This window comes from Bidens hawaiensis, unplaced genomic scaffold, assembly GCF_021521415.1.
Source record: "Bidens hawaiensis isolate Kalapana, Puna unplaced genomic scaffold, B.hawaiensis_p1.1 tig00002123_1, whole genome shotgun sequence".
Lineage (NCBI taxonomy): Eukaryota > Viridiplantae > Streptophyta > Magnoliopsida > Asterales > Asteraceae > Bidens > Bidens hawaiensis.
In genome coordinates this window covers 255,796-269,185 of record NW_027491112.1, presented here as the reverse complement: position 1 = coordinate 269,185, position 13,390 = coordinate 255,796, and positions in this window count along the sequence as shown.

The following is a 13,390-nucleotide window of genomic DNA, read 5'->3' as shown; positions in this document are numbered from 1 at the left end:
TGTTACATTGGGGTTTCAAGAGTTTTCTTAGCTTAAATAGATTTTCATTATACATACACACACAAATTGTTTGCTCAATTTGTTGTGGGTACAAATTATAATTTTTAGTTTTTTCATTGAAAATGTATTAACGCATCAAATATCATTCTTATCCTGGGTCGAGGCCCAAGACAATAAAGTAAAAGGTAATTCGTTATTAGGTTTATCATGCTAAACTTTTCAAAACTTATATGTAGTTCAACTTAGTACGTACATTTTCGTCGAAAAAAATAGGTTTGAAATTCCGTAGATCATAGGGGTGATTTCGTATATCACATTTAAACCTTCATAACTCATATATACTTCTAGAAACTGTAAAATATATTGATTTTTAACACTTCAAATATCACATTCACCTAATAATAATAGTTCAATAAAGCATAAAAACAAAACATAACCTTTTTTTTATGTGTTTTACCTTTCAAAGATACGATCATTTTTATATTTACCTATGAAAACATCACCATGTAGGCATAGAAGTTATACCCTGACACATTGGCTTTCATAAGTCTACACAAATTGGATGTAGTGTGGAATCAGGATGGGTGAGGTGGCACTTAGCTACACCGTTCATCTCTCGGTACTGATAAATTTAAGTCTGATTAATATAATTTTCCTAATCATTTAGTGAATCTCTGCTTCTTGTAAATTATGCATCACTAGCAATACTAGAACTTGTGAAAAGAACATTTATAGTTTTATAATTTGTTTTATTATATATTAGTATATTCACATGAATTCCCGATTTAATATTATCTATAGATCAACTTTTTAATTTAAAGAACATGAGCATGCGATTTTTTATTTTTCAATTCCACACACTAGAAGTACCATGTTTTTTTATGTTTTTAAATTTAGTATTGTAAATATTTTTAATTAAAGAAATTATTGTCAATATAAAAGTATTATATTTTTTAAGTTAGCTATATATTTGTTATGTTTTTAATTTGATTGATAGCTTGTATGTTAAGTTTTATTTATTTGAATTAATTGATTGAAATATATTTTTGATGGAAAAGAAGTGTGTTTTCATGGTTTAAGGATGGGAAGGATGAGATTATAAATAAAGGATGTGAATTAGAGAGTTTTGTGAGTATATATCCAGGGCTTGATTTATTGATTGTGAGTATATATCCAGACGCATATGGGTATGAAAATTGTCATGAAAATTTAATCAAAGTTGAAGACTGTGACCAACAGTTGGAACATTGAAGGTATTGACCACACCATCGCTAACGTAGTTTCCACCGTGATTGTCCACGGGTCGTGTGAACCTCTTGTAAGCTCCCTCGGTTGAACTATTGTTTTCACAGGTTGTAAATTAATGGTTAGGAATTATGTTGAATAGAAAATATGAAGAGTGTAGAGTTGAGAGAGTATAAAAGTGTGAAAAGTTAATTATTTATCTTTCATATGGTTAAACTATTTTATTTTTGAGTGTTATGACTGCTGAAAGTCATGTATTTAATTTAACTCGAGAATAATCGGGATTCTCGATGAAATTTGAAGTGGGAAAACCCGGGGGTGGTGCTTTTACCTTGTACAAGAAATTTCACACCCTTTTCCGGGCTCCACCTCTTATGCTCTAATATACCATATTTTCCATGTACATGATAGGCTAGCTTTGAGTGGCAAAGGCGAAACTAAACGATCAGAGTTGGGATGAATTGAAGATATAACTTTATACCAAAGATTATCCGAATCCGTTTTCGATCTCCATAACCATTTATCAAGTAGGGAAAGGTTAATGGCTCTCCAAGACCTAACTCATACCACCATTAATCTTTGGAGCCGTGATCCGCTCCCAAGCAATCCGCTGAATTTTGAAAACATCATTTGTGCCAACCCCACCCAGGGCCGGCTCCGAAAAACAGAAAAAAAATTTGGGCCAAAGGCGAAATAGTTTTTGGGCCTTAAGTAAAAGGAACATTTGTTGGGTTTAAACAATTTAATTTTAAATGAGCTTACTTAATTATGATTTGAGTTGTGTAAAAAATTTTTGTATAAATAAGCTTAAAAAATGTATCATATGAGACTAGAACCTACAACCTTTTGGTTAAATGTTATACCCATTTACCACTAGACCAAGCTAATTGTTATGTAATTGTGTTAAAACATTGACTATACATATTTTTTTCATACAAATATATAAGAAAAAAATTTGAAAAAAAAAATTTTCAGGCCTAGCGGGGTGTCGGGCCTATGGCCGTCGACTACCCCGCCATGCCTTAAGGCCGCCCCTGACCCCACCCCCCAAGAAATTTTCTCCTAATATGTTCCAAAGCATCATTGACATGTAGAGGGGCCTTAATGGATAGGAAAAAAATTAATGGGAAGGCTTTCATTAACCAACTTAAACAAAGTGATATGCCCTCCGAACAAGAGAGTTTTAGCCTTCCATCTAGGCAACCATGACTCAAAGATTTCCATAACTGGTTTCCAGTTATTGATGAAGTTCATATTGGCTCAATAGGCAACCCAAATACATAAATAGAAAGACTCTAACTTAACACCATAGAGATCTTGCCAAGGGACTCACCTAATCTACCTCCAAGCCAATGCTAAATAATTTGCATTTTGAGTAATTGATCTTTAGCCCATATGCAACATAGATGTAATGGAATAAAATCAACCTCAATAATAATTGAGGGATTTGGAAGCTATATTTATAAATTAGAAATACGAAGATCTCTCCTGTAATTAAGGAGAGTCAATCACAAATACAAAGAAACACAATTAATACATTGATTACAAATTATTTCCATTTATACCCCCTTCAATCGAAACGGTGGCGGGCCAAGACGAAGCATTCTGCGAAAGACTTCAAATTGAGCACGCGGAAGACTCTTGGTGAAGATGTCAGCCACCTGAAGATTGGTTGGAACGAACTTGGTATAAAGTTTTCCTGAGTTGACCAGCTCCCGAATGAAATGATAATCCAAATCGATATGTTTTGCACGCTTGTGGGACACCGGATTTTGAGTCATGAACAAGGCACTCTTATTGTCACATAATAGCGTAGGACTATCTGGTGGAATAGCATGCAATTCTCGCAAGAGATGAGTTATCCAGACAAGCTCTGCGGCAGTGTTCGCCATTGCACGATACTCCGATTCACAACTGGATCGAGAGACCGTAGGTTGTTTCTTAGCACTCCAAGACACCAGATTACCACCCAGAAAAATAGGATAACCATACGTAGAGCGTCGTGTATCAAGACAACGTGCCCAATCATCATCAGAATAACCAATAACACAGGGTGTGTGCGTACGACTGTAGGTGAGGCCGAAAGAAAGTGTTCCTTTGACATAACGCAACAGAAGTTTGACGGCCCTGAAATGATCAACAGTGGGACGATGAAGAAACTGGGAAAGTTGATTCACTGCATAGGATAAATCTGGTCTAGTGATGGTTAAGTATTGTAGAGCTCCGACTAAAGACCGATAGATAGTAAGATCCGAGTATGGTACTCCATCAATATAAAAAGACTCGTGAGGAGCAAGTGGAGTGCTCACGGGTTTGGAGTCGTACAACTGTGCTCGGAGAAGAATATCTTTGGCATATTTGGCTTGTGTAAGAAAAAGGCCAGTGTTAGTGTAGACGACTTCTAAACCAAAAAAATAACTTAGATCCCCAAGATCTTTAATGGCAAACTCACAGTGCAAGTGAGCAATAAAGGTGTGAATTATGGCTTCATCATTTCCAGTTAAGATGAGATCATCAACGTAAACGAGAAGATACATGATGTGTGAGTCTTTGTGAAGAACAAATAGTGAAGTATCCGCACGACTACATGTGAAGCCATAGGAAAGAAGAAACGTACTTAGACGTTGAGACCAAGCACGTGGAGCCTGCTTGAGTCCATAAAGGGCCTTAGATAATTTGCAAACATGGTTAGGAAATTGCGAGTTCACAAATCCGGGTGGTTGCTCCATAAAAACTGTTTCAGTCAGATTGCCATTTAAAAAAGCATTCTTTACATCGAGTTGATGCAACTTCCATTTGTTAAGCACCGCTAGAGATAGCACAATGCGCACCGTGGAAGCTTTAACCACAGGACTAAAGGTGTGAGAATAGTCCAATCCTGGGATTTGTGTAAATCCTTGAGCCACCAAACGTGCCTTATAACGCTCAATTGTTCCATTAGAGTGGTATTTAACCCGAAACACCCATTTGGAACCCACAACATTCGTATAAGAGGGACGTGGAACTAAAGTCCATGTATTGTTTTGATGAAGCGCCGTAATCTCATCGTCCATAGCTGCCATCCATTTCGGATCTTTAGAAGCCGATTTGAAGCCCCGTGGTTCAAAAATAGAAGATAAGGCAACGTGTAAGGCATAGGAGCTTAGGGCAGCAAGATCGGCTTGGTATTTAGGTATAAATATTCCTGCCTTGGCTCTTGTTTTCATAGGATGAGTGTTGGAAGTGGAGGTGTCGGGTACTTGCTCAGTAGGAGTTGGTTCGGGTTCGGTAGTGGCAGATTCGCTGGCAGCTGTAGAGGATTCGGTAGTGGGGTCGGGATTGATTTCAGCTGGGTTGTCAGGTAGTGGGCTGGTTGGTGGGTGACAAAGTGGACATGAAGTTTCTGGTGGGGTTGGGCTGGCTGGATGAAGTAGGGCTAGCAGGCAAAGGAGTCGAGCCAGGTAAATCTTACACACAAAGTTCTAAGGATTAAATGTTGATGATTTAATGAGGCACCAGAATCTTTGAAAGGAAAAAAAACACTTCATTAAATCGAGCATGGCGAGAGATAAAAACACGATTTGATGTTGGATCCAAACACCGAAAGCCTTTGTGAGAAGAGCTGTGACCAATGAAAACACATGGAAGACTTCTTGGCTCAAGTTTATGCTTGGCGTAGTCACGCAAACAAGGAAACACTTGGCACCCGTAGACCCGAAAATTAGCGTAACATGATAGCTGATCAAATAATATTTGAAAAGGCGACTTGTTGTCGAGGATAGGGGTCGGCACACGATTAATAATATAGGTAGCCGAGGTAAAGGCATCGGCCCAATATTGAGCCGGAACATGTGCATTAAATAACATAGCAAGACCCATTTCAACAACATGGCGATGTTTCCTTTCAGCACGCCCATTTTGTTGTGGCGTGTATGAACATGAAAATCGATGAAAAATCCCGTTGTCCTCAAAAAAATTTTGAACTGTATGGTTCACAAACTCGCTTCAAACATCACTTTGGAAAACTTTTATTTTGCGGGAGCATTGAGTTTGAACAAGGTTAATAAATGCAGGTAAAACCGCATAGAATCCCGTTTTCGTTTTACCATGTAAACCTGGAATAATCATCGATAAAAGTAACATAATAACGATATCCATCAGTAGAAGTAACAGGAGCAGGGCCCCACAAGTCACAATGCACCAAATCTAATGGATAAGAAGCACGTTTTTCATTTGAAATAAAAGGTAATCGATGTCCCTTTGCAAGTTGGCACGAAGTGCAAATGTCAGGCTTAGGTAATAAAGAAGTAACTGATAAAACACCACATTTGTTCAAAACAGAAATAACATCAAAAGAAACGTGGCCTAAACGGGCATGCCATAACCGTTTATAATAGAACACCGTAAGATTTGAGCCAAGTTCTTAGTGATAGAGGCGGACCAAAATTTACTAGAATAAATGGTCTCATCTGTGAAAAAATAAACGAGATAAAATAGGACCATGATTAGGAGTAATAATACATTAATATCGTGAAAGTTACCCAAATTTACGGCTTTATTCATCTTCATACATAAAGCTTTAATGTCTATTATTAATTTGAGAAAAAAAAAAGGAAAAGCAGGTCTCCTTGTTGAACGCGTTACTCACTGGAAACTATCATTAACAAGAACCGACATTCCCACTGATGACAAACATCCTCGTATCCACTTCATCACTTAGTTAGAGAATTTCATGTGCTCAAGGATCGTGAATAGGAAGCCTCAATTAAGAGAGTCGAAAGCCTTCTTGACTTAAACTTCTTTACCCATGAAACTAACTCATTATCTATAAGCGGGCCATTGAGGATACTACGATCATGACAGTAAGCCGATTAAGAGTTATAAATAATACCATGTAGGACCACCTATAATATTTTCTTAAGGGCTTTAGAAATCACCTTTAAAGTGCACCCAATTAAGCTAAGTGAAAGATAATTAGATAACCAACTTGGGTAATTTATTTGAGGAATCAAGGTAACTGAACTAAGACAACCAATCATCTCTTGATCAACTGTTAGGTGACTTGAGACATTTGGAAACAAGTTTGTATTTGGTGTGAAATAACGCACACCACGATTGATGTGTCAATAGTTTCCTTGAGCTAGTAGACAACTTATTCCCGAATAAGCCATGAAAACAATTTTTCAAACCATGTGGTGGTGTATTTGGTGCTGAAGAACAATAAGGTGTTCAAAGGGAAGGAGGTGAATCCAAACAAGGTTATGAAGAGATCAAAATCTTATCCTTCATGTGAATAAACAATAGGGGTGAGGTTTAATTCGTTCGACTGCTATGAGTTGAAGAAGATTTGATGTCATTTGTACTTTTTAACTTTAGCGTATTGTTTCATTGTATGAGTTTAATGTAATCCAATCACCCCTTACATAAAAAAAGAAGAAACAACAATGAAACATGTATATGTTCAGTGTCTATGAGATTTAATGATTTAGTAATTTTACATAGTTTATTTTTTCAGGGGTCATTTGGATTACTAACTGACCATTGATTCACCCAATTATCTAAATCTAACAAGAAACTTATCATAGTGAGAAAACCCTCTGACCCAACATAACATAAAAATTTTATCATTTTTCTGCATATAAAACTTAAACCCAAACTTTTTTTATATATATTTTTTAAATAGAGGTCCTTTACAGTTTTACTTGCATTTTTTGAGTATTTATTTTGTGAGTTTAATCAACATCTAGAAACAAATATTATATAATTAACTCTAGTGGGAAGACTTGTCAGGGAACGAGAAATGACAAAAATGCCCTTTCGATTTGATACACGTGCGCTAAGACGTGTTCGCCTTACATCACCACATATTTCTTTATTGGACACTTTTGCAAATTCTCCCTTTCTTCCTCATTTTCAATTACATGTTTTCATAAAGATATGTTTATTCTTGTTTAAATTAGTTAACATAGACATTTAGCTATTAAAATAATAATAAATAATTAAATTTAATTATTCATTCTATACTACCTTATTAGTTTAGAAAAGTTACTCCCTTCGTCCCTTTACAAGTGTCATGATTTGAAAAACACAAAATTTAAAAAAATTTGAATGATTGTACTTTTTTCTTAACAAATGACTTTAATGCCTTGATATATACAAAAATATAAAATTTAAAAAAGTTGAATGATTGCAATTTTAAGGGTAAATTTAGAAATAAATTAATAAAGTTTGAAAATAGATATTTGTGATGAGACAAACTAAAAAGGAAATGTGAACACTTTCAAAGGGACCGGGGTGGGGGGGGGGGGGTATTAAACATACTTTGTTAATAGTTACGTAAAGAATTGAGTTTAACATAAAACTGTGTGAGATATATTACACGATCTGTTTATTTAGACATGTTATTCTAATTAATTGTGTTAACATATGACAAGTTAATTGCTCATAATTGGTTGAATTTAGTTGAAATTAGTGACATCCTTGAAGATTTTTATGACGCTTGGTTTTTGTTTGTTTTGGTAGGGTTGCTTGGGCTGGGTTACATAATAAAATAATCACACCAAACTAAATTATAAATACATAACAAAACTACAGCAATCGCGAGGCCCACGAAGTCACCCCGAGCCAAGTCGCAAAAACGCACCGTTTTGCCTATGCAATAAAATATGAATAGTTTTATGTAAACATCCTAAAGCTTTGGAGACTTTATATAAAGTTGATTTGTTTTTTTTTTCTATTTACATAGTGTTTTACTTTAAAAAACATTATCTTGACTCAAACAAATATCATTATCAGCCGTGAAATTAAAACTTTTAAACAGAATGATCATTATAAAAATTTAAACGTTCTCTTTTGTATATTTATAACTAGTTTTTGAACATGTGTATTACTCGGGATTTGTCAAACAATAAGAATAAAAGATCAATTATCTAAAAGAAATGAACATAATTATAGGTAAAAAGAAGATAAAATATATAGTATAAACAATAAGAAATCGAAAATATCAAATTTACAAATTTGATTTTTTAATGTACAAGATTTGCAAAAAATTGTTTTGACCAATTACCCGTGGATAACTATAATAAATGAGATGAGAGATTAGAGAATTAAAAGAGAAATGATAACCTATTTCTCAAAATTGTTTTGTCCCATGACCCATGGATATGTAGGATAAATAAGATGATAAATGTGACACTAGTCAATTTCATGTTAACTCCGTTAATCCGAACTCCGTTAATTCACGAACTGTAACGCATATCTCATTACATTTAAAATTAGGTTTTAAATGACGCATGACAATCCACACACAAGTAGTCTTTCGGAATTTCACCGAAACACACACGAGTCGACTCAAACCGTTGGTGAATGAACAATAAATATCATGAACAAGTATGTGATAACTATGTGTTAAGTTATGTGTTACTTGATCATACTCGATCTCATAGATACATATAGAATTCTGCGGAAAGCCGTATTCGATGAAAGTCGTATGTACGGCTTGGAGGGAGATCTTTCATATCTTTCGAGATCCACTCTACAATATGGGGTAAAAAAGCCAAAATAAGTGATTTTAGCCCTTATAAAAAGAAAACTGATTCTTGAACCCCTTTCACGCTCATGTCACGTCGAGGTACTGCAGAAGAAAAAACTGCAAAATCCGATCCAATTTATCGTAATCGATTCGTGTATGAAATTAATTATGAATGGTATTAACTAAGTTGTGCTAGAAATCGAGTAACTAGAAGTGCAAGGGGTAAAGTGTAACATGTATTATATTTGATAAATATATAAACAAGTTAAATTGTCCTAACCCTAATCCCCCACCCTTTCTCACGGCTGCTCTCCCTCCTCTCTCTCCCTTTGGCGATCGTAAACCCACACACACACACACATACAACATAATTTTCAAGCTTGTTGTGAAGAATTTAAGGTTCAAGAAGCTAACTAGGTAATACAAACACCATATCTAATTTATTTTATCATTTAATTGTATGATTAAACCTGTAATCATAAACCCTAAGTGTTAAATATGTTGCTTGTTGATGATTTAGGGTTACATGCATGATTGTTAGTTCATAGGTTAATTGTTTATTGAGTTTTGATGAAAACTGATACTAGACAGATTATTGAATTCGTGTTTGGACGACTGTAACTCGATGTTAATGTTATGTTTTGATGCGATTGTTGATTTTATTATATACTAGGTCGAGTCTAGTTTCTGAAAAGTCCGAGTTTGTAATTTTTGGACGTATAAAAGTTTGTTTTTATTATTTTACAAAACCGTTGTGCAAGGCTGATTTGGGAGACCTGCTGTTAGGCGATTTTGCGACTAAGATATATCATAAACTAAAAGACCAAATGGGTTGGTTTCACTTCTGGAAGAAAATATATTGAGTTAGGAATCTGACCCAATTGGTCTTGCATTAATTGGATTTGTCATTTAACGGGAATGACAAATAACATTATGTTGCGCATGATAACGATTGCTGTGTGTTTGCTGTGATGTTTTGATCATTGTGATAAAACCATACATGATAAAAATATAATAAAAATATGTTTAAAAACCTAACCCATGTGTACTTCTGTTATGATTTTTGGCGATTTATTTGACATGTTAGGATTTATTAACAAGAGTAATCTTGTCGAATGAAAATCTGCCTGGATAATTTAGCTGCTGTATTACTTGAATTGTCATGAAAAGTGCATAACCGATCGATGTTTGCTATGTTTTGACCAAATTGCCCTTGTGGGGGATAATTGCTAGTAATGTACAATGTTAATATTTGACACTTAAGTAGTTGTTCACGCGTGTAACATATCACCAACGTGTTTGTCGAGTCGCACTTATTTCACAAACGAAACACGAAACGCATCTCATGCATAAGTTGTATGTGTCGAGTCTAGGGACTCACTCGTAGTTTAAATACTTAGAAAATCTCGTTTTTGTTTTTAGAACACTAGTGAGGATTTTCTGTGACACACATATTTTCTCGGATCTTTTTGGTTATCTTCGCAAACAGTGAGTTTCACGTCCCCTTTTTACTCTTTTTAAACGCTTTTATTTGGGGGAGATAACATACTCCAACGCTGTAGATTTTGTTTAGTTTTTATATATCACTTGTAAGGCTAAGTGACAAACAAACCAACCAAAGTCCTTCATAACATCGAACCGGTTAATATTTGTATAATAGCGAGTCACTGTTGAGTAGTACTACTGGGTTTGACAAACCCCGCCCAACTCTAAACTCGACTGTAGGTCGAGTGGGTGTAATTTTGGCTAACACATTACCATGGTCGTGGTTGACATGGTGGCAAGGCAATTGATAAACAGTCAGATTCGGTTTCGAACACTTAGTAATACTTGTTGATAGGTTAGCTACCTATTGATATATAAATTGACTTAACACTATCTGGTTAAAACACAAACGCAAAACGCAAAAGCAAACGCAAAACGTAAACGCAAACGCAAACGCAAACGCTTTATTTATATAAACTTGTGAACTCACCAACCCTGTGTTGATACTTTTAGTATGTTATTCTCAGGTAGCCGAGACGGGTGCGCAGTTTAGGACATGCATTCGCTAAACACCATTGTTTTAAAAACTGCTTTTAATTTTTGTCTTGACAGCTTGTGTTTTTAAGTCGTCCTGTGTGGCGCCACTGTTTTGGTTTACGATTTACGCTTCCGCATTTTTACTTAAGACTTGATGTCTTGGTTGTTTGAAAACTTTATTTTTGGTGTTTAATTATAACTAATGATTCCGATCCTGTTAGTTCACACTCTCTGACGGTAAAACTCCGTTAGTGGATTTTGAGGGTGTGACAATAAATTAGAGAATTGGAAATGAAATTATAACCCACTAGTTTGAGGCCCGTGTATTACACGGGTACTTGTTGAAAATTTTAAATTTTGACCATTAAGTGAAATACATTCAAGAAATTGATTATATATTGTTAATACAATTACAATTAAATTAAAATTACATAAATTATGTAACTAAGATTACACATATATGTTACAAATAGGTAAAAACTTCCTTTACACTACATTTGTGATTGTATTAGCAGGTATACATTGTTTATCAAAAATCAAAATCTTTAGTCAATGTCTGCTTGTAGCTATTAATACAGTAACATATATGCCTGCTTATAACTCTTGATATAGGCATATAATTGTCCGTGTGACAAAAAGGTTCTCCAAGTACAAACCAACTCTAGATAAATGATAATATATATCTATGATACTAATAAAAAAACTATTCATACACATAAAATATCATGTCATTTGATAATATATGCTCATGTTTATAAAAAAAACATGATTATCTCAAAAACCATATACCTGAACTTTGATGATATAATAATCCTTAGAATCTTTATGATTTGAAATTGATTGATCATGATAAATTTGTTGTTATCAATATTCTGTGTATGGCAAACCTTTAATTAACTTTATATTTTACAATTAAAAATTGTATATTCAAGCAAAATAAAAATCGAAAATTTAAATATAACAAAATGATTTGTTTGTTTCATATGAATGTAATTGCCAGGAAAATGAAAAATACATACTAACATTAAAACCATAGTCAAATAGTAGTGATTATTCTAAGTTAGAAGAATATTATAAGATTTAAAGTTGCATAAAGTGAATGTAGTGATTCTTATATATAATCGTTGAAAGTAGGGCTGTCACTTTTACCCGTAACATGAAACCCAACCCAAGAAAACCCGTACCTGAATCCAAATTAACCCGACCCGAGAAACTCGAACCCAAGTAAATATTAACCAGAACCTGAACCGAAGTAATTCAGGTTGGTTCTTGGGTCCAAATTCTAGGTTTCGGGTCAACCTGAAAACTTTTAGTTTTAAAATCATATGTATTTTTAGGTATTAAAGGCTAAGCCTTAGCCGCTGACGTTATCAGGATTTAGTTCAAGTTGATTGTTCTCATTCCACATATTATGAATCGAATGTTTATTATTTATTATTTTTAATATAAACCATAATAAACACTAATGACTAATCGTCTCTTGTCAATCCATATGGAGAATACTTATTATATGTTGTAACGATTTAGTTGTAATAAACCTATAATTTTAATCATATATTGAAATGACTTAAAAGATAAGGACCATATACAAAAATTGGTTGAAAAAAGGTGAGGAGGGCTATGGTATTGACAAGTGACAAAAGTGATAGGCTTTTATTAGAAGAGATAGATTTGCCAAATTGTTTTGGCCCATGACTAATGGATAATTAAAATGAATGAGATAATAAATTAGAGAATTAGAAGAAAATTATAACCCATTTGTCAATATGGTTTTACTCCATAACCCATGGATAGATATGATGAATGAGAAGAGATATTAGGCTTAGAATGAATGTGGGATTGCCACATCATCCTCATCATTTTCTTTTATTAGTATAGTATTATTTCTTTAATTGGTTTTATTGGATCTTATAGAAGCTCATGCTTCCTGGTTTTTTTTTGGCAAATTGATGTTGAAAAGAGACATTTTTACACGTTTAAAAAATGTTTTTTAGTTGTTTATATTTTCTTAGGAAATAATAAAGTTTTAGAAAAAAAAACTGATATAACGCATTTCTCTATCAGTAGATAATTAAATAAAGTATCAAACTTATTTTTTGACTAACAAACTGATATACAAATAAATGAGAGATATAATACATTTACCTATCAATATATAAGGAAATAAAATAAAAACGCAAAATTCATGTAAATTTTCAAAGGTAAACAACTATAAAAAGTCAAATGATAAACTATGAATGAAGTCACTAAAGCTCTCAGATCAATTGATCGAGATGATTACATGACATATTATGATGAAATTAGTTTATAAGAGCTTATATATATATCAAATATCATAAAGTTACTCTATAATAACATATATGAATACCAATATAAATCAAAATGATATATATGGATGGTCCAAGTTGATAAGAGTCCATGGCTGAGTTGACCGACCTTTATAACAATGATAATTACATTATAGGACGATAGGTATATAGTGGTATAGTTACGCGTAGAGGAAACAAGATAAAACAAACTATAAATAATTAAAACATAAAAGTTTAAAAAACAATACCACTTAAAGTTGTATATTTTCTTTCTCTATAGATACAGAGGTCTTCACCGTTGCTG